Source organism: Phocoena phocoena, chromosome 7 (genome assembly GCF_963924675.1).
Source record: "Phocoena phocoena chromosome 7, mPhoPho1.1, whole genome shotgun sequence".
Classification (NCBI taxonomy): domain Eukaryota; kingdom Metazoa; phylum Chordata; class Mammalia; order Artiodactyla; family Phocoenidae; genus Phocoena; species Phocoena phocoena.
This window is the reverse complement of record NC_089225.1, coordinates 80,066,439-80,093,716: the sequence shown is the minus strand read 5'-3', so window position 1 is coordinate 80,093,716 and position 27,278 is coordinate 80,066,439. Positions and strand designations below refer to the sequence as shown.

Sequence of the window (27,278 nt, the reverse complement as noted above, 5' to 3'; positions counted from 1 at the left end):
GCCTTTAAGCTTCATTACGGAACACTGCAGACCACCAGTACCCAGGAGAGTCCTAGTGGCATTTCAGCTTTTGAAGCAGTGGTAGTATATTAGAGGACTGATGTTAGAGTCAAAACACCCTGCAGTGCCTGGCCTGTGTTCCTCCCAACACTGCTGCCCTTCCCTCATCTCTATATTCCCAATAATAGCTATTGAAATCTGACCCAAAGCCTTTCAACAATCAGCTCAAATAACTGTCACTCTAGGAAGGTCCCCACCGCCCTCCAATCTGAAGGAAATTTTCCCTTCTGAGCTCTCTTAGACCTTTGTTTCTGAGAGACACGTGTTATTTCTCCTGCTGGACTATAAACTCCTTCCTGGCAGAAACAGTGCCTTGTACAAAGTGAGTCTTATTAAAAGTTGAAAGAACTGCATTTTGTCCTGAATACTATATGATGGGTGTGGCAATTTTTCCCTACCTCACTTTTCATCCCTAGATGGATCCCCAGATGATTTATTTTTTTAATGTACAATAAGCTTTTAAATGAAAAAGTTGGGTGGCTCTGCGATACAGTCTTGGATTTTGGAGCCGATTAGCTGAATATTTATAAAACTGATAACTCTAATTGTTTTATGTATAAAATACTGGCATAAGGCCTCAATCCGTTCATTTTTGCTAACTAATGGGACTCATCACTCCACCTTAAAATAAGGACAGCCTCCTTAATTCTAACTCACATTGCCAGCCTCCATCAGTACCTCAACTCTGGAAAATGCCAAGGCCTCAGAATCCTCACAGCTGATGAATGGAGAGGCTGATTAGAACCACTGAAGAAAAGTGGGGAAAAAACTCCTTGACAGACGCCTCCTTCAAATGCTTGTCCCTTTTATCCAATGTCAACATTAATTTCTCTGTTAACAAATATTTATTGAGGTCATGACTAGGTGTCAAGCTGCAAGCTAGGCTCTGAGGACATGATGATGAGCAGTACACAGGCAATGTCAAAGCCCATCTTTAAAAAAAAAAAATTCACCTTTCTAGTTTATTGATTCTATAGGTCTACTTATCAAGGGCTTGCTATGCCCAAAGCTTGTAGATGGTTCAAAGATAGCATACAAGGTACATCAGTGCCCTCCAGGGACTTGCAATCTCATTGGGAAAGCAAGAATTGTGAACACAATAGTATAAGAGAGTATCTACTGGTCTAAAGAATGATGTAGACAAAAGGGCAGAAGAGGAAGAATCCAATGAGAGTAACATGATTAGGGCGAGCAGACTTAACTTGGAGATTGTGCTTAGGTCAGAGGAAAAAGGAAAAGACATTCTAAAAGGGAGAGCATGAACAAAAGGGTACAAAGTCATCTTAGAAGGACAGTGAGATCCAATTAGTAGGAATAGAAGATCCATGTTAGAAAAGTAGAAAATAAGGTTGGTAAGTAAAATTTGGGCAAGAGTGAGGTATATCCAAACCAGGTTGAGGGGCTTCCCCGGTGGCGCAGTGGTTAAGAATCTGCCTGCCAATGCAGGGGACACGGGTTCGAGCCCTGGTCCAGGAAGATCCCACATGCCGCAGAGCAACTAAGCCCGTGCACCACAACTACTGAGCCTGTGCTCTAGAGGCCGCGAGCCACAACTACTGAGCTCACGTGCCACAACTACTGAAGCCTGCGCACCTAGAGCCTGTGCTCTGCAACAAGAGAAGCCACGACAATGGGAAGCCCGCACGCCGCAGTGAAGAGTAGCCCCCGCTCACTGCAACTAGAGAAAGCCCACGTGCAGCAAACAAGACCCAACACAACCAAAAATTAATTAATTTTAAAATTAAAATTAAATTAATTAATTTAAAATTAATTAATTAATTTAAAAAATAATAAAACCAGGTTGAGACGTTGGACCAAAGGTGGGGGGAGGGGAGGGGGGAGAGGGGGAGAGGGAGAGGGAGGGGGGGGAGGGGCGGGAGGGGGAGAGGGGGGAGGGAGGGGGGGGAGAGGGGGGAGGGGGAGAGGGGGAGAGGGGAGAGGGGAGAGGGGAGAGGGGAGAGGGGAGAGGGGAGAGGGGAGAGGGGGAGGGGGAGGGGAGGAGAGGGGGAGGGGAGGGGGAGGGGAGGGGGAGGGGAGGGGGAGGGGAGGGGAGGGGAGGGGGAGGGGAGGGGGAGGGGAGGGGAGGGGAGGGGAGGGGGAGGGGAATGGGGGGAGAGGGGGAGGGGAGGGGAGGGGAGGGGAGGGGGAGGGGAGGGGAGGGGAGGGGGAGGGGAGGGGAGGGGGGAGGGGAGGGGGAGGGGGAGGGGAGGGGGAGGGGGAGGGGGGAGGGGAGGGGGGAGGGGGAGGGGCATAAAAAGAATTTGAACTAGTGGAAAGAGCACTAGCTTTGGAATCAGACAAATCTGAGTTCAACTTAGACTTCCTGTGAGACAATCCTTGGATAAGAATTCTAAGGAGAAGAGGCTTTAGGAAGGTTGATATGATGAAGTGCGAAGCATGGGGAGAACTCAATTACAGAGAGACGGTATGTAGCAGATTATAATCATCCTAGAATAGGGATGGCCGAGGGCCTGGGCTATCGGGGTGTGGGGAGTGAGGAATGCCAAGGAAATGCAGGAGCTGGCTCAGAAAAACTCTTACAAAGGAAGAGTTAACAGGACTTGGTGCCCGATTTTACTACTGGAATGAACGAGAGGCAGAAGAGTCAGGGATGGTTCCTAGGTGTCCAGTCTGGGTGATGAAGAGAACGCTAACAATATGAAGAAAAGAAAAGTCTTTTCAGTGTGAAAGGAAGAGGTTTAACAGAGGATATAAAAAGTTGACAGGCATGCAGCCGTTGGCCTAACAACAGGACATCAACCATGAAAACTATGAAAACTATTAAACAGGTGCAAAATGAGAATAGAGTTTGAGTCAGGACTAGAGAGAAAGATTTGTATGTATAAGGGTAAATAACACAATCACATTTAAGAATATTTTTATTAGAAAATAAGAACTCTAGCTGTTAAACAAAAGTAATGGGAAGGATATAAATAGTAGAGAGAAATGCACCCTCACAGACTATTTTTCTTAGCTATGGTACTTAGGGGATCCTATCCATTATCACAACACTGAACGAATAAACTTCTATAGAAATTCAACATATGGCCTATTTACATAACAAGCATCACAACTCCAAATTAGCCATTTTGATGTGTCAAGGAAATAACACCTTCATAGCAGACTACTTCAAAAAATGGAAGAAAAAAGAAAGGTTTGTTTTTCTTCTATAATTATGTGTACTGGGTTTTTAACTGTTTGTATCGTGAAAATCACATTTCAATTGTGTGATTACACTCTAAGACAGAACAGTGATGGAATGAATTGATTGGCTGAATTATGCACGATCATTCAGAAATCAATAAACAGACTCCATCACTTAAATCTGCCCATATTATGTATCTGCCCTCATGTCCTATGGCATGCTTGTGAAAGCAACTGTTCTGTGTACAAAAATTATAACAGCCATCTGATTCAATTATCACAGTCAAATAACGGTAAAGGGTCTACAGAAGATGCCTGGGAAAGAAGCACAAGGGAGCAGTGAGTAAGCAGTATCTGTCTAATACAAATCTCACTCCACTCTAATCATATGGCGAGACAGGTGGTAGCAGCTTAGATCTTACCACGAGCAACCTCAACTTCTTCCATTTATCAAACTGTAACCAAAAGTTCTTGTCCTGCCTCATGACACACTGATTAAAGCTGTGTAAAGGTAAACAGGATGAAGACCACCTAGGTGCCTTCAACACAAAAGCCATAAATGAAGGTTCACTGATGACAACAGCACAACTCTATGATCAGAGGCTGAGAAACTGATAAAACTTAGAACCAAAAATGAAACGTTTCTAAAGCTTAACTTCTGATGGAAAGTATTTCCATTTGCACGGCAAAGCAGGTCTTTGAGACGCTTCCTATTGGCAGCGCATCAAAGACTGAAATGGTGTGGCCTAAGCATTTTCTTTTCCTGATCATTACAGCGGTTGGCCAAGCAGCCTCACAAGCCCACAGACACCTATCCCCACAAAGGCCTCTTGAAAATCAGTGCAAGCACAGAAACAGTCAATTGAAGGCTTTCGTTATGGGGCTCCCTAAAACAAAACAAATACAAAAGGAGTCTTGATCATTTTGCCTAAGTACTTTAAACTAAGTTGATTCCTAGAAAACTATTTAATATTTTCAGAGGCAAGGATTAAAGAAAGAAAGAAAATTTCCAATTAATATACTCCTTCCCCAGATGTTGAGGGTTTTTTACTATCCTCTGAAATATTCCCTCATTCAAGTGATTGTATTTTTATGCAAATTATCCTTTGGAGCTAGTTGTGTGTGTGTGTGTGTGTGTGTGTTTTTAAAGCCACACAAAGAATCGGACATATTTTTTGTTCTGCTGCCCCATAAAATAGATTTTAACAAAGCTTGAGTTTAATCCAAAACTCTAATTAGAGACTGCAGCAGTATTTGCCTTGTCCAAATAGAAAATCATTCCCAAAGTTGATTTTTCCCCACTTAGAGCTCCAACAAATATTTTCATACACAGATTTTTAAAAAAACACTACAATTAAAAAAAAAACACTACAATTACTTGATAAAAACTGCCCCCACCCATACAACACACTGCTTTCTGGTTGATACAATTTGATAAGGCCAATCAAATACTTTATCCAGAAGGCAACTGTAGACTTCACTTTCAGAGTATCTTTCAAAGTCACTGTATTTGTTACTTGAATATTCTTTTCTTTCTTTTCCAGAATGAAGCAATTTCTGACTTCCTGTCCCTTCTTTTCCCTGCCATATTGCACATCTGCTTTATCTCTAGAAAACAAAATCAATCATAATGGCAATGAATCGTTCCTTGAAGACAAACTAAACCGGTCATAAAGGTTACACGACCTTACTCTTTTAAATACTGGCATAAAGTTTCTTCCTCTGCATAGGTTCTAAAATTTCAGAGTCGTTTTTTTTTCTTACTTGCAAGACGATTGGTAAAAGTTTTCAATATAATATTTCTTTAAATGTAAATAAGTGAAAAATATTACACATAATATTTTATGTAAAGAAAGAGACTGTGTTTGAAGTTCAAGGTTTTTCACTAGCTCTCAACCTACAGATTCTGTAATACACTCAAAGGAAAATGCTGCACAGAAAGAATCTTTACATGTCAGGTCTCCAAAACCTTGGCATCTGCTAAAACCTGGACTGCTGGGAATTGAAGGCTCAGGAAGTTCACAAACACACACACCAAACCCCCAAGAGGTGGAAACCTCCAGTTGAGAAGATGGGAGGTTTCAGTCGCATCCCCGTCCAGGTAAAGTCTCAGCCCTTCACCTCCTACGTCTGCAGTAAGTATTAACCGCCGAAAAGAGTGGGAGAGAGCGGGGCCGATCTTCCAAGACTCGGAAAAGTCGAGCATGTAGAGAGAGCCGGGAAGACCCTCTCGCATCTCCGGAGCCACCGCTGTCTTGGGCTTGGGCCACTGTCGGCCGACTCCGGGTCCGCCCGCTCAGACGCGGCAGCGCGACCGCTTCGTCCCGCGGCCGGGTCGCTCGGCATCTACTCCTGTCACGCCGCGGGCAACTGCGGCGACTTTGCCGGCACCGGGGGTCGCCGCATCCTGCTCCCGCGTGGCGCCCAAGGGGCGCGGGTTTCCCCGGACCCGCGGCCCCCGGGCCGGGCGGCGATCAAGGGCGAGACGCTGCCGGCGGAGGCGGCTTGGAGCGGGAGGGGGTGGGTCTCCGTGCGCCGGGCGGGTGGAAGGGGACTCTCGCGCGGGGGAGGGCAGGCGAGGGACCGCGGCCGATTCAGATCCGGGGCGGGCGGGTCCACGTCGGAGCGCGGCGGCCACACGCTCGCCCCGGGCGCGCGAATTGCGCCGCACCCGGCGCCTCCTCCCGCCAGCCGGCTAGCTCGCCCGTGCCGGCCCGAGAAAGGAAGGACGGTGACCTCCGCGTCCGGTCCGCTCGGCCAGCCCGCTTTGGCGCCGAGCGGGGGACCACACCCAGCGCCCCGGGAGGCGGCTGGGGCTGGGCGGCCCAGGCTGCGGATGGCGCGGCCCAGGCTCAGCCACCGTCCCGGCCGCGCAGGCCCCGCCGCGTCCGCCCGAGCCCCGCGTCCCGGCCCGGGCCCGGCGGGCTGGCGGGGAGGGGGTCCCGGGCGGCGGTGGCGGCCGGGGATCCCGGGCTTACCTCTGTGCCGAAGCGCCGTCCGCTCCGTCCCGGGCCGGGGAACAGGGATCGGGGGCGCGGTCGCCGGTGGAGGCGCGGCGGCGGTGGCGGCCCCTGCGGCGCGGAGGGCGGGCGGAGCAGGAGCCGCTGCCTGGGCCGCGCGCCGTCCGGAGCTCGCCCCGCGCAGCCGGCGCTCGCGGCGGAGGGCGCAGCCGGTTCGGCCCCCGGGCTAGATTCCTTCACTGACACAACTCCGGGTCGGCCCGCTCCACGCAGGGACACTCCCGCCCCTCGTAGGCTGCCCCCGCCCGCCGGCCGGCCGGCCAGCCCGCCCCTCGGTGTCACTCACCCAGGCGCACACACCCCGAGCCGGCGCCCCTCGCTCCCGCTCGCACACACAGCGCTGCTCACGCCTCTCTCGGGTTTTGTATCCGCTCACACGCACGTTCTGACACAGATCCCTTCCCTCCACACGCCCTCCCTAGCTCCTTTCCCACCCCACTTTCTAGAAGAATCCCCGTACAGCTTCCGCGCTTTGCCTGCCCCACACCAACCTCCTCGCCTTTCCCCGAACCCCCGCCTCACTTAAACTGCCACTGTTATTCAAAGGTTTTGCCACACCCCGCACGTGTTGCAGGAGAGACATCCTCCCGTACCCAGGAGAATGAACTTTGCTCCCCCCAGCACCGTCTACAAATGCAAGATGCTTCTATTTTTAGAAAGCACTGATGCTTTCTGGTGCTGAAACAAGCTCAAAATGTAAACAAAGGTAGCCGATTCCGAAATGACCTGAAGAACCAGACACGGTACTGGGTTTGGTTGGGTCTGACCTTAGAAACGCGGCTAACCGGGAGTATCCCGGCTCCTCCCTTTCGCTGCCTTTCAGGCTGGAGGACGGGTTGCTCTAAACGTGCGTGATAACCAAGTTCCAGATAGACACCGTGGGCACCAGCCCATGGATTTCTGCCTGGGAGTACAGTAGTCGGGAGAGTAAAGGCAGTTTCTCAATCATTATTCATGATGGAAGCACTTTAGATAACACACCTCTTCCAGAGGCAGTAGAGTGAAATGCAGGCATCTCTCCAGTTTTGTTTTGTTTTTTTTCAGGGTGACTTAACCTCCCTTTTTCTCAATACCAATAACCGTTTCTCAGCGGCACCTTGGATGTCAAAGCCCCTTGCAAATACGCAGGCCGGAGTTACTTAACTCCTCTCACGCTCCAAACTCTAAGGGACCCCTGAGTGTATAGCAGAATGGTATATCATCCGATGTTTAGGAATTCATAATTTGAAATTAGATACAAACACCTTTCTGGTAAAGTTCAAATGTTCTAACATAGTGTGCCCCTGTGGACAAAGCACAGCCCTAATAAGGGATAAAGGAGCCGAAAGCCAAGGAACCTATTTTCTTTTGTGACTTGTGGTGGCGGTTCTTGTTGCTCTGGATGGGTGTATGGATCATATAATTTATTTAAAAATATTTGTAAGTGCTTTATAAGTATTAACTTATTTAATCCTTCAAACAGTTCAATCAGGTAGGTAGTATTTTTGAACTTTTTTTATAAAGAAACTGAGGCATGGAGAGGAGAAATGTTAGAGGGAGGGTTTGAACCTACACAATCTGGCCCCCCTATGCTACAGAAAGGAAAACCTGCTTCTAGAAGCCATATTACATGTAAATATAAAGGATAAACATCATATTGCTTATTGAATTAAGACAGAAAGATAACTTGTAACAATTTGACTTGGAATTTGATGCACTTTTTAGGTCCTCTGGCAAAATAATTCACTTAAGTTTTGGGGAGTTTCTCCTCATAATTAGAATTCCAAAATGAGTAATAAATTATTGTTTTCCTAGGAAGGGCTTTGGAAAGAACATTGAACTCAGTCTTCATTCCTTTCTTCTACCACTTCATTACTTCCTAGGACTCCAAATCTAATTTGTTTAGTAAAGTCTGAAAGAAGAAAGCCTTCAAGACCTGAATATGACCAGAGGGAAGAAAGGGTTTTCAGAAGCCCATACATGGCCTTTTACCTTTAAGGGCTATTTCCCAGTAAGTAGGTAGTAACCACAAGAATAGCTGGTGTGTATATGGAGAGTGAAAATATTAAAGCATTGAATTTGATGAAAAATAAATAAATGGAGAATGTGTGTATAGTAGTAGCCACTGTACCACAAACTAGACTAAAACTAATTTTCTACTGGGAATGGAGTGGAGGCCTAGTCCATGAAAAGACAATTATAAAGTAACTAAAGAAAATAATTACAACTTTCAAGGGTTATTAAGGGACCTAGCAAAAGAAATTAGACTTTTAAAAGTTTATACACAGTGAGTTTCACATAAAACTTAAACCTTTTGCTGTTCAAATTAATCTACTCTTAGGAAAAAAAAGTGAAAACTTTCTCGGAGAGAGGGTTTATTCAATAAGCATTTGAAAATTTCTTGGACATCAAATAACTAACAAAGCAGTATTCTGATGCATCAAGCATAAGTGATTTTTAAAATATATGAATTACATTCCTATAATTACGTGGAGATATAAAAATCCAAAGAAAATATGAAAGAGATATGTATTGGTGCTGGCACCAGATATTGAGAATTTATTTGAAAAATTGCGTTATTTGAAATTTTGATCAGAAGGTTATCTGTATAATGCTAACATGACTCTTTTTCAAAATGATTCTCTATGATTATAATCTGTGAATCTCATTTTACTATTTTCTAAGCTAAATGGAAAAGTGAAAGTCTTTTCTTCAGCAAACAAACAAGAATCGTTAAGAGTAGACATTTTCTGAGAGATGAACAAAGTGTGTTAGTTTGTATATTATAATATTTCCAATATAGTTATTTTTAATCTGTGTCTGCTGCTTTCCTCCATATTGTCACTTACACCCTTTATCTGATGTGCTTAATTGTAAGTGTGGGGGAAAAATGCATATCCTGCAATGAGGCTGACCTTTTCCTTGAAAGATTTCAGCAAAATGCCATCTTTCCTATTTTCCATCTCCTAGATTGTCCTGATTCTCTAGTCATGGCCATTCAGAGCAGGGTTCACATTCATGGAAGCAGCTCAGATCCCAGAAGCCAGTTTTGGGCCATGGTCAATTGTCTTTATCAGAATTTTGGCATCCGAATAAGTATGGAGACAGAGAGTGATTTTTAGTTGCTAGGCTCCAGACCACTGACCGTTGAGCTCCAGGCCGCTATCCAGACCTACTGGAAGGCCTTTCATCTAGAGATCCTTGACTTTGACTAGGTGCAGGGACTGGGTACAATCTGAGGGATCTCCCTTTGGGAGGAGTTGAATGTGTTCTGTGTGTGTGAGTGTGGTGTTCATTAGAGCTGTTTACAAATATTCCAGCTCTGCTTTCTTCAAAGCATACGGTAGGATTGTGTGTCCCCAGCATACTGAAGTACAGGGTAGCTCTGCGACTTGCTGCAGCCAATGAAATCAGCTCTGGGCAGAAGTTAACAGCTAGTGTGTGTATCACCACGTCCTATTTTCCCCTGTAGCGCTACAATCAGCAAGGTGCCTGGTGGTGGCTGCTCCACTGGACTGCAGTGCATGACGATAATGAGCAATGCCACCCCTGCTGACCTTCCCTTCCTGGACAGGAGTATGAGTGAGAAATAAACCTTGTTGTTTTAAACCACTGAGATTTAGGGGTTGTTTGTTTCTGCAGTGTAATCTAGCCTATTCTGATTACAAGTAGGGAGGGAAAAAGAAACAAATAATTGCAGGGCATACTGTGGCAGAGAATGGCTCATAATTCCACAACTCTGTTTCTCTTTTCTCCCTGGTGTACAACTAACTCACATTTCTCAACCTCCTGTGTAGTGAGGTGAGGCCATGTGACTGAACTGTGCCCAGTGTAATGTAGATGGAAGTTTTGTGCTCCACCTCCAGCCCCAACCGTGGAAAACCTCCTGCATGATCTCTCAGTCTCCATCTGCCATATGGAAACGAAGGGTTCTGAGACTCCAGAGTAGGAGTCAGCAAACTTTTTCTATAAAGGGCCATATGGTGAATATTTTAGGTTTTGTGGATCATGAGGTCTCTGTCATAACTCTCTGCTGTTTTAAAGTAGTTGTAAGCACTTTGTAAACAAATGAACGTGGTTGTGTTCCAATAACGCTTTATTTACAAAAACAGGCAGTGGGTCTACGTGTCCTGGGGGTGGTAATTTGCTGACTCCTTACCTAGAGGAGGGTAGAAACACAGGATGGAGGGAGCCTGAATCTCTGAGTCACTCTATGGTATTTACTTGCTGAACACACACATCGAAATGTTATCTGAGTGAAAAAAGCAGCCTTCTGATGAGTTAAGCATAACCAATATGCTATCTTATTCCAGATTCCAGAAAAAATTCCAGATGGATTAATAATCTAAACAAAGAAAACTATAAAATACTAAAAGAAAATGTAGGAAACTCTTTTACAGTATTGGTTATCTTAATAAAACTAGTTAGAAATATCATGATAAAACCCCCAGAAACTATAACAGAAAAGATTAAACAGATTTGACTACAAAACAAATAAACTACCCAAACATTTCTATACAGTGACAGGTACCATAAACAATACTAACTAATGGGAGAAACTATATGCAACATATATACACAATAGGAAAGAGTTAATATGCAAAATAACAAATAGTTTCTAGAAATCAATACAAAAAAGAGAACCAGCAAAATAAGAAAACGAACACAGGATATGAAGAGGTAATTTTTCAAAAGAAGGAGTATGTTCCAATAAGCATATAGAAACATATTTAACCTCATCAATGATCAGAGTGTAAATAAGAACAAGACAGCATTTTTTACTTATGAGATTGGCAAAGAAGTGTTTTAATATAAGGTGTTTGTGAGTGTGTATAAAAACATAACAACTTTCATACTCAACTGACTATAGTATGAATTGATAAACATTTCTGGAAAGCAATTTGTATTATCTGTAAATATTAAAAATGCATATATATTTTGACCATGCATTTCCACTACAAGTAGTCTCTCCTACAGAAATACTAAGTGTGCAGAAATATATTTACATGTATGTCTATATACATGTAAATACTATAATACAAATATAGTATTATTTGCAGGAGGAAAAAAAGTTAGACTCCACCTCAACATTTGTGAATAGAGGAATTGTTAAAAAAAAATGGAGTGTCTGTACACTGTGGAACAGTAAATAACCGTTGAAAACCAGGGAGCTACGCGTGTGTTGACATGGAATAGTGTTCATGATATATTTTTGCGTGATGAGAGCAAGTCAGAACAATATGTACAGTACGTGCTCTAAAAAGAGGGGAAGGAGGGTGGAAATCTACGTATCTTAATGGATAGGCACACTGTTGACATTGGTAACCGCTGGGGTAGGGCTTTTCCATTTTTAACTTTGTACACTTCTCTTTTTCCCTTTGTATATAATTTTTATAATTACAATTTCTTTAAAAGGTACAAGGACAGAAGTCAAGAGAGACTGAAAGAAAAGCCCATTGTGGACCCTGGCCAACGCCGAGAGGTTGAGAGATGGATGGGCAGAGGAACAAAGACTTGTTGAAGACCTGCTGAGGCAAGTCCAAAGGCATGAGTCACTCCCGTGGAGTTCCAATGGCAGCAGATTGAGTGGTTATGATCTGGAACCAGGGGTTCTGCTTGGAAATTTTCCAGGAAAGAGGAAAACTTGGGGTGAGAAGAGAAAGGATAACCTTGCCGGCCTGAGGGCGAAACATGTTGGAAACACAAAAAACAAATAATGTCCCTTGGCTGAACTTTCTTAGTCTATACAGGTGCTAAATATTAGGTTATCTTTTCAGTTCTTCAGATTTTTTTTTAAAACCTTCTCTTCTCAGGAGCTGAAATGAATATATACCTAATAGAAGGGGTTCTTTTTTTTTTTTTTTTTTTGGTTTTAAAGGTTACATGTCACTGTGTATTCTAGGAAGATAATTTGAGGTTCATTCAACCTTAGTTGTGCCAGCAGGAAGACAAATGGCCCCAGTGTGTGTTATAGGTGTACACAGTGTCACTAATTCAGGATGCCTTCATTCATTCGTTCTCTGATGTGTATTAGCATTTTCTGTTGACCAAGAGTAGTTTTGTCACAAGTCTGATTAGTAGTGAGATGGAACATCTTGTACATTTATTAACCATTTATTTTAAGTAATGCCTTGTTGATGTGTTACTTAAAAGAAAGTTTTATTTTATCTCTTGGATATAGCTTGTACTCTAAAATTCCCCACATTATTGTATATTACTTACCTTATAAACAGAAGCCCACCGGTGCCGCTTTTGGATACCACACCAGAGAGGACAAAGGAAACTTGTTGTAAACCCAAACCCACTATTTAAAGAAATCTCGCGATTCCTCTGGGTCACAGCATAGGAATGAGCCAAAGGCAGATTCAGGCATTTTTCTTGTTGGTTGTACTCTGAGCACTTTTGCCCAGATCTTCACACATGTGGGACTGGCCGTGCCTGGCGTGGAACCTGAGACGTGGGGGTATGCTGGTAACAAGGAAATGGTGCATTAGTTTGCTAGGACTGCCATAACAAAGTACCACAGACGAGGTGGGTGGCTTACAACAGGAATTTATTGTCTCACACTCCAGAGGCTAAGAGTCCGAAATCATGGAGTCAGCCGCGTTGATTCCTCTGAGGGCTGTGAGGGAAGGATCTGTTCCAGGCCTTTCTCCTTGGCTTATAGATGGCTGACTTCTCCCTGTGTCTCGTCACATTGACTTCCCTCCATATGCATCTGTCTTTATGTCCAAATTTCCCCTTTTTATAAGGACACCAACCATATTGGATTAGGGCTCACCCTACTGACCTCATATTAAAGACCCTATCTCCAAATGAGATCACATTCTGAGCTACTGGGGCTTAGGACCCCAACATATCTTTTTTCTTTCTTTTTTTTATTTTTTCAGGGCTGGGCAGCAAGGACAATTCAACAACAACTGATGGCATAATAATGAAGTTAATAGTAAAAGTGGGGTCAGAGCCTGGCTCTCTGACTAGTTACCCAGGATTTTTTTATCAGACCCCGCACCTCTGCATTCCATGCTGTCTTCCTGCCCTTTTCCCGGGGTTCCTGTTGATTTCTGTGCATTTCTCTAATGTAATAATTAGGTAATTGGGCATTTATCTCCCTGATGAGACTTCAGCACTATCTGTGAGCAGGGACTGTGTCTTTTGTTCCTGTGTCTAGCACCGTGCCTGACCCAGACAAGGTGATTGAATGGATAACAACATCTATCTTGTAAAGAGTGTCAGTCCACACTGCCATTCGTCTTCCTGATTGCACAACTAAATATAAGTGAATCTAGACTCAGCCCTGTGAAACAAAGTGACATGAAAACTTGAAACATTTAAAAATCCTTATTAAGTATATTGTGGCACATTGTGGATAGAAGCTTCTAGATGGGATGGTGGAATAAGGAAGTCCAAAATGGGGGAGTCCTTACATGCAGCTACTTCATGAGTGAAGCAAGTTCAGCCAAAGGATACTGTGCCCTACTTACATTAATAATGAACTTTAGATTTAAAGTCTAAGTTAAAAAGTACAGTTAGAGAAAATGGAAATACTTCTGTGGAGAATATTCTATGGTTAATAAATAGAGTTCATGAGGAAGGCCTATGGGAGTTGTGTGTTTTTAAAACCAAGAGAACACAGAACCAAGTCAGAAGGGCAACTTAGTAACAGTCTTCAAGTGGAAGCACAGGGATGTTGATGAACGTTCCTGTCTCTGCTGAAGACAGAACCAGAATAGTTTATGCCACAGCAGGCAAGGGTTTGGTTAACTATGAAGGAAGCATTTCCCAATAGAATACTAAATATCTGGGTGGCTTGGATTCCAATACAAGCTGTGGTTTTACATCTTTCTATCATTTAAATGAAAACTCCTAAAATACATCAAGCCAAGCTCTTTCACTTACTGGCCATGAGACCTTGGAAGAGTTACATCATTTCGTTGAGTCTGTTTCCTTACTCATAAAATGGGTTTAATTTTTACCTCAGAGGGTTATAGGAGATTGAATATGAAGCATGTAGTACAGCTCCTGGCACATTGTAAGCACTCCAGAAATAGCATAAATAATGAACACAGAGCAAATATTAATTAATTAATTAATTACTACATGTCAGACACCATTCTAAGTACCTTATGTGCTATTTCATTTTGGTTTCACAACGATCATGTGAGGTAGGTGCTTTTATTTCCATTTTACAGGTGAGAAACTTGAGGCACAAAGATATTAAGTAACTTGCCCCAAATCATATAGTAAGTGACAAAGCTCCAATACAAATCCAGGCAGTCTGTCTCCAGAGCCTGTGTGTCTAGTCACTAAACTAGCAACCTCTCTGTGTTTATAGTAACTAAATATTAGCTTTTTTAAAATAAAAAATTGGCATGCTCTTTAAAAATTCATAGTCTAGTGGTCCCCAGCCTTTCAACATCCTTTTTATTATTGTTTTCCTTCCGTGTTTTGAATGGTTTTATTTACTACAATACTGCAATGATAAGTAATAATTTATTTTTCATTGCTATTAATGGAAGAAATATGTAACAGAACTCCAGATCAATATGAAGTAACAGCATGATCTTACAAGAATCTTGTCAAAGGCAAACAACTTGATGTTTTGGTTGGCTCATACAGTTTTATCACCGCACAGTCTGTACCAGCCTTTCTGAAATAACTATAATAATTAACTGGTCCTCTTTCTTCCACAATGAAGTTCACAGAAGTTAATATTCTGTGATGAGTCATCTATGATACTGATACATGAATTCCCTATACTGAAACATCAGAGTAGGTAGGTTCCCCCCCACAAATGACTGCTTCATGTGATTAAATCTAGTCTGAAGACACAGATGTACTACATTAGCATTCTCAAATAGTGTGGTCAGTAGTTTTGGATATGTCTATTTAAAGTCCCGAAGGTATTTTCAAAATATATATTCCATTATTAAATGTTAAAAGTGAATGTTTTAAAGTAGGAAACAAAATGTCAAATCCCTGGATGTAGGTGGGTATGAAAGGGTTCTCTGCAGCTGGAGGCTAAGGTAGACTGAAATCTGGCGGATCTGGAATTAGAGCTGTCCACTGCGTGTGCAATTCTGCAGGGGCAATTATGGGGAGAAACAAGCAATGGTGTGCTAATAAACCACCTTTAAGAAGGGGGAAAAGGCCCCAGTTGTAGCATTTGTCGATTTCCATATTACAAATACTCCTACTATGGCCAATTTCAAGGTACCAACAGTTTGACAACATTATATATTTATGTTTATTTTATCTTACTATATACTTATATTTTACAGTTGGCTCTATCAAGCCAGCATAAGCTTGCTCCGTCAAATCCCTGGACATAAACAAACTTGTTTATGAGTAGTCTCAGGATGGAGCCGGGAGATGCTACTAATGAGAATGAGTGTCTGACGGGGCAGGTGAAGGAGCAAGTCAAGAAATCAGATTTTCTAAGATGAAGTCCAAGACTGAAGACTTATAGCCAGAAATGATTTTGAGCCAAGGAGGCCACAAAGAGGAGAAATTCTGGAAGGTAGCAATCTAGTTACCAAACTGGGGATGAAAGGCTTGGACACAGGGGCATATCCCAGAGATGATGACTGATCGGACAAGGAGGAAAAGGGGGGAAGATGCTGCAGTATAAGTAGGGTGAGGATCCGCTCACCTCAGACCAGATGTATTTCCGTACCGATTGAAATTCTTGTCTGATACAGCCAGCTAATAAGCCAGCTACTAAGGAATAGGAAGCAGAGTGGGGATTTTGTTCCAAAAATTCTAGTACAAGGTGAGGAAGAAGGAGGAAGTACAGTTACTGAGACTAGGACATAAGATAAAACCTAAAATAACAACCCTACTAAAAGTCAACTTCTATGAAAGAGAGCTACTTAAATCCAAATCTGAAAGGCTTCCACCAAGGATCCCCTTTAGCCAGTAAGCCACAAGCAGAACAGATGGTCTACAGATAGCGATCAAGTGCTTGCAGCTGTTAGCAGAAAAGGGCCATCTCAGGGCAAGGGAACAGGTAGGTCATTATACTAAAGAGTAAAGAGCATTGGTTGTGAAGAGCTCAGACATTTCAGTATAGTTCTCGGCTGGAAAATCAAACCACACTTAGCTTCTCACAGCTTGGCGACCAAACTCTCTAGGCTACCCCGATCTGACAGTACAACCCTTTCCCTGCCCAGCCCCCCAACATATCAGGACCAAATTTCTGGATGCCTGAAGATGGTGACGAGCAGAGGGAGTGTGAGGAAGTGGAAACGATGGACATGGACCACTGTTTCTAGCAGCATGAAGTGGAGAGATGGAGCTAGAAAGAATAAGTGACCTAAGGGTTTGAGTGAAGGGGAAAAACAATAATGAAGTGACGACTGCCATGAATTCTGATCAAAATTAGGAGTATGACTGTGTTTATCTGGGGAAAAGAAAAAGCAGAGAAATAAAAGCTAGAAGTCTAGACACACAGACGTCATCTTTTCAGTGCTCCAGTGTGCTGTAACATCCTGAGAAGGGACGATTCAAATGTCCAACTGCTTCTTTTCTGCCTCCTTTATAATAACCAAACTGCAAGGTGAGAATATTAGAGCACTGGTGTCTAGCTTCTTCTCTGCAATGACACACGAAGTGTCTCTCTCCACCAAGGTCACTAGAGACTTCCTATGTGCCAGAATCAGTTGACAGTGTCTACCCCTTATCTTCCGTGGCCTCCTCGAGTGATCTGACACTGTCCTCCTTGTAAGAACACTCTACTCCCCTGTGTTATCACTCTGAGCTCATTCAAGCTCTGGGATGGTGTCTTTCCGGTCTCACACTAGGGCATCTTCCTTCTCCTGCTTCTTAAATGTTGGTACTCCCAGTGTTCTGTCCTCAGTATTTTCACTCCTGAGTCTCTACTCTATTTCTAGATGACCTCCTCCATATAAGTAATTTCATTTGCTCTGTACAAATGATGACTCCAGTATCTTTATCTTCGGCTCACAGCTCTGTCCTTGGCTCTAGACTTCTAGATCCTAAATCTATGTAACTGTGTCCCACAAACAACTTCATTCCACAAGTCCAAAGTTAGAACTCTCCAACAACTTCCAAAGCCTTTAGAGTATAGGAGTTACAACTCATGCCTATTTTTATAGCCTCAGTGCATGGAGGGTTCAGCAAATATTGTCAAATGACAACATGGCTGGATATTTTCAACAAATGTGTATTTAACTTTCATTTATTTATTTAATATATTACTGAGGTACAATTGATACACAGTAAATTGCACGTATTTAAAGTGTACAGTTTGATGTTTTAACATGTGTATACCTTTCACCACAGTCAAGATGCAGAACAAAGGCATAACCCCCCAAATTTTCTTCTCTGTGCCCCTCTGTGAACCCTCCTTCTGTCCTCCCTACCCCTTCCCACTGCCAGACAACCAGTGATCCAATTGCTGTCACTATGCTAATTTCCGTTTTCTATAATTTTATGTAAATTTTCTCATACGTCATGTGCTCTTTCTGTGGCCTGGCTTATTTTGCTCAGCATAATTATTTTAATTGTACTTATGCCTCATGTATCAATAGTTCCTCCCTTTTTATTGCTAAATAGTATTCTGTTATGTTGGTATATCACCATTTGTTTATTTATTACCTGTGGATGGACCTTGGTGTTGTTTCTATTTTTAGCTATTACAAATAAGGCTGCTATGAATCATTTGTGGGAAAGTCTTCGTGTGGCATATCCTTTCATTTCCTTTGGGTAAATAAATAAGAATGGAAAAACTATGTTATATAGTAGGTATACGTTTGGCTTTATAAGAAACTCCCAAACTTTTCCTAATACTATTTTACTTTCCCACTAGCAGTCTGTGATGTTCTAATTCTTCCACATCCTCAGTAACATTTGGTATGGTCAGTGGCTTTAATTTTAGCCATTCTGATAAATGTGAAGTGGTATCTCACCGTGGTCTTAATTTGCATTTTCCTATTGACTAATGATGTTGAGTATCTTTTCATGAGCTTATCTGCCATCCGTATATCTTCTTTGGTAAAGTGTTCACTTCTTTTGCCCATTTGAAAAATGTGTTATTGTGAGTTCTTTATACATTGTGAATATAAGTTCTTTATCATATATATATGGTTTGCAAGTATTTTCTCCCAGTCCGTGGTTTGTCTGTTTATTCCTTTAACTGTGTCTTTTGAAGAGCAGAAATTTTTAATTTTGGTGAAGTTCATTTTGTTCTTTTATGGAGTGTGCTTTTGGTATCACATTCAAGAAATCTTTGCCTAAACAATAGTCACAAAAGTATCCTATATTTTCTTCCAGAAATTTTATAATTTTAGATTTTATAATTAGGTCTATGATCCATCTTGAGTTAATTTTTGTATATGGTGGGAGCTATGAATTGAAGTTCATTGTTTTCCATGTGGATATTTAATTTGTTGAAACACATATACATTTAAACAAACTATAAGGGTGTCTGTGTTTATTGTAAATCAGTGGAAACCTATACTTTAAAATTTTTAAATCAAAAATAGTGTGCCAGGGACTCCCCTGGTGTTGCAGTGGTTAGGAAATCTGCCTTCCAGTGCAGGAGACGGGAGTTCGATCCCTGGTCAGGGAACTAGATCCCACATGCATGCCAAGACTAGGAGTTTGCATGCCATGACCAAGGAGCCCACGAGCCACAACTAAGGAGCCCGCAAGCTGCAACTAAGGCCCGGTGCAACCAAAAATAAGTAAATAAAATTAAAAATAATAATAATGTGCCAACAGCCGAAACTGTTTGCCTAGTTTTTAAAAACATACTCTTTACTTATTCTATTTTCAAGGTATCTCAACTTTTAAATTTTTAAAAATTTATTTTATTGAAGTATAATTGATTTACAATGTGGTGCTAATTTCTACTGTACAGCAAAGTGATTCAGTTATACATACATATATATATATATATGTATATATATATATACACACACACACTTTTTCATATTCTTTTCCATTATGTTTTATCACAGGATATTGAATAGACTTCCCTGTGCTATACAGTAGGACCAACTTTAAAATTTTTATAGTAAAGGAATAAGTCAACATTTATGTCTTGTGTCCTATTGGCTTATCAGCTTATCAAGTTTGAGTTCTATTAGCTTGCTGTGATCCAGATTGTCCCTAGGCCTTTCAGGGTGGGAGAAGAGTAATGGGAAGCAGGGTAGGCATGAACTAGGGATAAATGTACCTTATTGATGCCTCATTAAAATGCTCATAACTCTGAACTGGCACATTAGGGGGCCTCCAGGATTATTGCACGAAGCATCTTTTCTGTATGGATTTTGACCCAGGAGAGAATGGAATACTTTTAACAGTATGTGTATGTCTGTGTGTTTTATTAGGAGGCAGGAAGAAGATGGCTGATTACAGATCTCGTTTATTTCAGTTGAGTAGAGAGAAAAGTCCTGGGACAAACCCATCTTCCTTCTTTGGAATGGCCCACCAGAGTTTAATAAAAAATGACTCAAGTATCTAGAGTGGTCTGTGAATTCCTAAAGCCGTTCTCAGACTGGAGATGACAAATGGGCGTCCTCAGCCTGCTCAGTGCAGCTGCAAGGAACCTTATTGTGGGTACTGGGAAATAATCTTGACCATTAAAAAAGTATCCACTTTTAAAAATGAGACACAATTTGTCGTTAGCATCCTAAGTCTCTTCTTCACTTCTCCTTCTGGTAGTTTCTTCTCCTTTTTAGGTATTGAAGCCTCTCATGCTTTTGAGTGCTCTCTCCCTTCCACAAATCTAAACCTGCCCATGATTGATGATTATGTCTGAATGTATTATGTAACAGGGATACTTGCTCATTAGCAGAGGACCAAGCCTTAACCAAAGGACTTTCTAAGGTTGGAATGCTAGGGCTCAATAAGCCAATAGAAGAGGTATATATTTGGGTAGCCATTTAGGCTAGGTAGTGGACATATGTAGATACTGTGTTACTTCCAAGCATTCATTTTCCGCTATCCCATTCTTCATAGCCCCCAGTATCTTTGGGAAGTCGTGAAGTTCCATAAAAGCTGAGCCCACCTCTAACTTCAGCTGGGGAACATTGACCAATTAGCTCTTTCAATGCTCCTGGCCCTTGAGATTGGTTCACAGATCGGAATATTACACAAGTTGGTTCAGTGAGAGTGAATCTCAAGACATGTGTGGAAACTACCAGAAGTTTCTTCCCTATTCCTCCAAGCACTGGATTGTAAAATTGTAAGGGCTGAAATTGCTGCCACCAGGAGAGGAAAACTTCTATCTGAAACTTGGAAATGAAGCCAACAGTGTAGATGGCCGAAGGGATATTCAATGAGAAAAGTTCTTGGTGATATAATTGAGCTGCTGGACCAAACTTCACTTGATTACTTCAAGATTGTTCCACTGCGTGAGGCAATACGTTTCCTTTTTCTTTTATGACTGTCACTTAACTGAAAGAAGATACAATGGGGTAGCTTAAGGCTGCAAGGAACTGAGATCTGCTCAGGTTTCCTCAGGGTTATGAGGATAAAGCACAACGCCTCAGCAGGTCTCCTGAAAAACTAAAAATTGGTTCAAGAAACAGATGAGCTTGAGCAAATCTAATTTTTTTTTTTTTTTTGCGGTACGTGGGCCCCTCACTGTTGTGGCCTCTCCTGTTGCAGAGCACAGGCTCCGGACGTGCAGGCTCAGCGGCCATGGCTCACGGGCCCAGCCGCTCCGCGGCATGTGGGATCTTCCCGGACCGGGGCACGAACCCGTGTCCCCTGCATCGGCAGGCGGACTCTCAACCACTGCACCACCAGGGAAGCCCAAATCTAATTTTTTAAAATCTCCTCAGAAATTAATATCTAACCTTATTCTGATGCTCTACTATGTTGGTGATTTAGCTGCTTTCCGGTCCAAATACTACCAGTTACCTGATTCTCTTCTACTCTATTTCACATTCATATTTGAGTCCAGTCAGTTGGTTACAATTCCAGAACCCCTCTCAAACATCACTGGCAAACATAGATATCTGCTTGGCCCACTCCACCCTGGTGGATAATCAGGTGGAGTGTTAAAAAGCACGGTGAGGAGGGGTAAGGAAATCTTCAGCTGTAGGCTGTGGGTGTGGAAGTCACTCCAAGCTTTCTCAGGTGGGAGTCTTGTTAGGCACCGTGCATAGGCTGTGCCAAACAGTGTGCTTTCTGGAATCCCTACACTTGTGATGGGTACTGTGAGAGAGCTGAAGGAGCCAGGGAGCTGAGAGTTGCCAGGGATCTGACTGTGTGTGTAGGAACTTCTGGAATGGTCTTGTTGGCAATTCCTATGTAATCATATGATAAAAATGATGAAATATGATTTTGACAAAAATCACATGGGAATGTAGATGCCAAGGTGATGTGGGCAGGGTCCTGACAGTGTCTCCTATGATTCTATCAACCAGCTTTCCTGTCCTTGTCTTCTGATTGGGTTCAGTCAAGAAGGAGCCATCGTGAAAGGTGGGAGAGAATGGAGGAGAGTAATATTAGGCTATTTATGCCCCTGGCTCCCATCCTATGGGATTGCCTTAGGCTGGCTGTGTCCCTCGACCAAAGGTCACTGCTCTGCAGTCAAGATCACAGATCCTCTCAAGGCGACCTTTTCTATATGAGTCTCTTTCTGTGGCTTCTGGTAACTGTTTCTGGCCCTCTGTTTCTGGTAACTGTCCCCTACCAGCTCTGGTCTGGCACTACCTCTCTTGGTTCCTCTATATCCTTATTACACCCTTATAAATAGTCCTCTGCTAAATAAATCTCAGTTTTGTCCTAGTTTGTGGCTTATCTATTCTTTTTCTTAACAGTGTCTTCTAATGAGCAGAAGTCTTTATTTTTGGTGAAGTCTAATTTATCATCTTTCCAAAGCAGTGATTGCTTTTGCATCCTAAGAAAATGTTGCCTCTCCCCAAATCATGGATCCAGTTTCCTGGATTCTCTTCTAAAGCATTATGATTTTAGCTTATATATTTTCATCTCTGACCCATTGCAAATTAATAATTGTGTACAGTGTGAGCTAGGGGTCAATTTTTTCCTCATATGGATAATGCAGATTCCAGTGTCTTTTATTGAAAAGACTCCTTTCTCCATTGAACTGCTTACATTGATATAGTAGGATTTATGCTACCACTTTGTTATTCATTTATGTTTGTTCTTGTGGCTGATTTGTTCCTCCATTTCTCCTTTTATGCCTTCTTTTGGATGAATCACGTATATTTTAGAATTCCATTTTAATCTATCTATTGGCTGTTTGGCTGTCCTTCTTTGCATTAAATGTCTTAACTGATTTCTCTAGCAATTACAATATCATTCTTAACTTTTTATGACCCTCTTAGGTTATTCTTTATTATTTTATGTAAAATGAGGAAACCTTGCAATCATAGAGGTTGCCTTTACCCCCTTTTCCCTTATGCTATAATGGCCCTATTTATTGCATCTCCATATAGTGTAAGTCCCACAAGACAGTGTTATAACTTTTGCTCTAAACTGTATGAATTCTTAAAGGTTGAAGAAAAAAGAGGCTTTTATAATTACCCAGCTCTGTGCTATTTCCAATGCTCTTTATTCCTTCCTGAGGATCCAAGTTTCCATCTAGTATCATTTCCTTCAGCCTGAAGAATGTCCTTTGTATTTCTTGTAGTACAGGACTTCTGATGATGAATCGTTTTAGCTTCCTTTTCTTAAATCTGAAAATGTCTTGATTTCATCTTTATTCTTGAAGGATATTTCCACTGGATATACATTTTTTTTCAGCACCTTAAATATGTCACTCCACTGTATTCTGTCCTGCATTGTTTCAGATACAAAGTTAGCAATAACCTAGATGAAATATGGTAATTATCTCAGGCTGCTTTCGAGACTTTTATTTTCTTCTTTTTAGCAGTTTGATTATCATGTGCTGGGTGTGGGTTTTCTCATCTGGGTATGGTTTTCCTTATATTTATTTTGCTTGACTTGGCTGAGCTTCTTCAATCTGTAAATAGTTTAATCGCTGCTTTAAAACTCTTGTCTCCTAATTCTAATTCCTGAATCATTTTGGGTTTGGTCTGTATTGATTGTTGTTTCTCTTGAGACTGAGTCACAGTTTCCTGGTTTTTATATGTTGGGTGTATTTGGCTGTATCCTAGACACTGTGAGTATTACATTGTAGAGACTAGATTGTAATAAATTCTTCTGAAGAGTGTCGACTTCTTCACTTTTTCTCATCTGGGTTTGGTTTATCAGGCAATTGACTTGGCTAGACTCAAAGTTCAAACGCCGTTCCTTAGGTGGCAGTTCAAATCTCAGTTCAGTTCTTTTATTGTTTTCTAGACTTGAGGGGTCTGGCAGAGATGTGTGTAGACTATTAACTCCATCTATCTAAACACTTTCTGGGATAATTCTCTTATTTTCTTGCAGCTGTATTTCTCTACATTCTGTCTTCTGGTTCTTCAGGGCAGAATAACTTTGAGTTTCCTATCAGAGTTCTAGCTGCTCTGCCTGGTGCCAACTGCAGCCTATCCCTGGGCTGAAAGCCATAACAATGGAAAATTCACCGTATGCCATTCTCTTCTTCCAAGCATCTTCTCCCTTCCAAAATCTATCTTCTTTTATTCACTCTCTAACCTTCAGATTGGTATTTATTATATTTTTCCTGGAGTTTATAATTATCATCTATGGTCTCATAGGAGCTTACTCACCTATTTCTAGAAGCAGAACGTCTTACTTCTTGAATTTTTGGAATGTGTTCTCTCATAAAACAGGCAGTTTCTGGATTCATGCTACGATAACTGGATCACTGTGAAATTCACGTACCTAACAATGTTTTGTATATTCTACGTTGATTTTCTCACACATTTTCTCTCCAAGTTGTCCAAGTTTTCTGTTACCACTTTGTAGAGCCATTTCATTCTCCAAGGGGTACTTCCCAGTTTGCACTTTTATGGGCATCCTATTTATAGCTTTAAGGGAATGCTGTTCGGTACTTCTTGCATCTGAATTCTCTCAAGGAATGCCATTCTAGTTTGCTCCCTGAAATCTTGAGTCTTCCTCTTTCACATTTCTTCTGGGCCCCATCAGCCTCTCAAGGGCTAGCCATGACTAAAACATCACCCTGTTTTATACTCCTATATTTATAACAGGTTAGACTTTCCATACTTTGTAGATTGTCTGGCCTCTAGTATATTATTTTTCTCTTCATATCTTTCTAGCCTTTCTAACCATTTTTCCCAAGGAAATTTCTTTCCTCCTCCAGCTTAATCAGCCTATATTTCTTTATTTTTCTTTTACTCCCCTGCTGCTCCATTCAGAAAGTAAGTCAAAAGCATGTTTTTTTTTTTTTTTTATGCGTTACGCGGGCCTCTCACTGCTGTGGCCTCTCCCGTTGCGGAGGACAGGCTCCGGACGCGCAGGCTCAGCGGCCATGGCTCACGGGCCCAGCCGCTCCGCGGCATGTGGGATCTTCCCAGACCGGGGCACGAACCCGTGTCCCCTGCATCGGCAGGCGGACTCTCAACCACTGCGCCACCAGGGAAGCCCAAAAGCATGTTTTAATATTATCTTTTATCTTCATAAAAGAGATACATGTACATGTATCAAATAGTCAAATAATATTACAGAGCTTTAACAAACACCAGCTGTTTCTTACCCACCTGTTTCCCAAGCCTTTTCCCAAAACCCCTCCCCAGAGCAATCACTTTGAATTGTTTCACTTCTTTCTTCTGGTGCTGTCCTCTATGTTTCTAAATAATATGCTTAGACTCCCATAATCAGTTATTTATTGATTCTTTTCACCCTGTATGTACTACTGGTGTAGTTTGGGTGCACCCAGAGCAGACCTGAATCAAAGACTTGAGTAAAATAGTTTATTTGGGAGGTAATCCTTAGAAGTACAGGTAGGACAATGGGGAAATGAGACAAGGAAGGGCAAGGAGCCTAATAAAGAGTGTACTATCAAGCATATTGCCAACGTGGACACCTAGGACCCAATCCTACTGGGGAACTCTGGAAGACAGTGTAGAAGATGCCTTGGAATTATTCCTGAGGAGCAAGGGGCTGAGATAGTTGTCCTTCAACTCCTATCAGTCATTGACTGAGGGGTTCAAGCAGAACCCACTATCTGTCTGCACTTTCAGCGACTCAGTATGCAAGTCAAGTAGATTCTATTGTTCTGAGAAATCCATCAGACAAAGAGTTGCAATTGCTTGCAGTTAGATGCCATTGAGTAGCACGCGTTGAAATGGGCAGCGCCAAAATGGCAAGATAATGTGAGTGGGACTCCCCTAGCGTATTTGTATCCGTCGGAATTCTCTAAAGAGACAAAACCAAGAGATGGGGGTGGGGCTGGGATTTATTATAAGGTATGGGCTCATGTGATTATGGAGCTTGAGAAATCCCGCAATCTGCTGTCTGCAAAGCTGGAGAACCAGGAAAGCCAGTGGTGTCGTTTTAAGGCCTGAGAGGCTGGAAAACCAATGTTGTAGGTTCCAGTCTGGCTCTGAAGGCCTGAGAACCAGGAATACCAAGGGCAAGAGAAGACCAATGTTCAGCTCATGCAGAGAGCAAATTCAACATTTTGTCTTATTGTTCTCTTCAGCCCCTCAACAGATTGGAGGATGGCCACCCACGTTGGGGAGCTCTGTGCTGGCACAATCCCTTGCACTTTTCCTACACTCTGCTCCCATCTTTGTACATTGTCCTTTTGTAAATATACCCTCTTCAAATTATCCTCATTTGAGTGCACCATCTGTTTTTTTGTTTTGGGACCCCAATGGGAGAATATGGTTTGAAACAGCAGCTAAACGGTTTTGAACTAGACTACCTACTCAGCCCCCCAACACAAGTATAAGATTCTCCCCCATGGAAGGCAAGCCCCTTCTTGGCAGAAGAGGATAATTTGTTTTTCCTGCTGACTCACCGTACCAAAAGCAGAAAGAACTAAGCTAAGAACAGCTCTGTTCCTTTCCCCAAATTCATCAGTTAGATACATCACTCCTCCTTCCTTGAGGTGAAATGAAGACAGACACTCTCTTCCCATTACCTTCAAAGCATGGGCCAAGGAATGAAAGCTTGGAGGAGGAAGAGAGGATGGTTTCGACAAGTCAGTGAGTTTGAGTTCAGCAAAACCTGCTCATCTGATGCTTTCATACTCAGAGTTGTGGGTTTGTATCAGGTGTCAAACCTGGTAGCAAACTGAAGTGGTAGTTGTTCAGCCCACACTCACACCAAATGGCCCTGTTAGCATTAAAGCCATTATTGCTGACCTGTTAGATATCTCCTTATGGCTCTAGCAATCTATTCCTTTATTAGGCACTACATTAAATAAAACCAGTAGCATATAACAGTATAACTCAAAGAGTGGACCATGGGAAAAGGGAACCCTCCTGCACTGTTGGTGAGAACATAAATTGGTACAGCCTCTATGAAAAACAGTATGGCCATTCCTTCAAAAACTAAGAGTAGAGTTGCCATATGATCCAGCAATCCCATTCCTGGGCATATATCCGGAGAAAACTATAATTCAAAAAGATACATGCACCACAATGTTCATAGCAGCACTATTTACAATAGCCAAGACATGGAAGCAACCTAAATGTCTATCAGTAGATGAATGAATAAAGAAGATGTGGTACATATAGACAATGGAATACTATTCAGTCATAAAAAAGAACGAAATAATGCCATTTGCAGCAACATGGCTGGACCTAAAGATTGTCATACTAAGTGAAGTAAGTCAGAAAGAGAAAGACAAATACAACGATATCACTTACATGTGGAATCTAAAGTATGACACAAATTAACTTATTTACGAAACAGAAACAGACTCACAGACATAGAAAACAAACTTATGGTTACCAAAGGGGAAAGGGAGTCAGGGGGAATAAATTAGGAGTTTGGGATTAGTAGATACAAACTACTATATATAAAATAGGTAAACAACAAGGTCCTACTGTATAGCACAGGGAACTATATTCAATATCCTATAATAAACCATAATGGAAAAGAATAAGAAAAAGTATATATATATATATATATATATATATATAACTGAATCACTTTGCTGTACACCAGAAACTAACACAACATTGTAAATCAACTATACTTCAA

General features: G+C 42.0%; 1 protein-coding gene across 2 annotated transcripts in view; it reads right to left on the bottom strand.

Moving 5' to 3' along the window:
- The window catches only part of SPATS2L (spermatogenesis associated serine rich 2 like), a 169,572-nt gene extending 163,154 nt beyond the window's left edge, over positions 1-6,418 (bottom strand). Inside the window, exon 1 of one of the 2 annotated variants that reach the window (XM_065880343.1) lies at positions 6,183-6,418. The gene's annotated coding sequence lies outside the window, so the exon portion shown is untranslated. The remainder of the gene's footprint in view (positions 1-6,182) is intronic. The other variant, XM_065880342.1, reaches the window with a different exon arrangement.
- Positions 6,419-27,278: the final 20,860 nt, after the last annotated feature.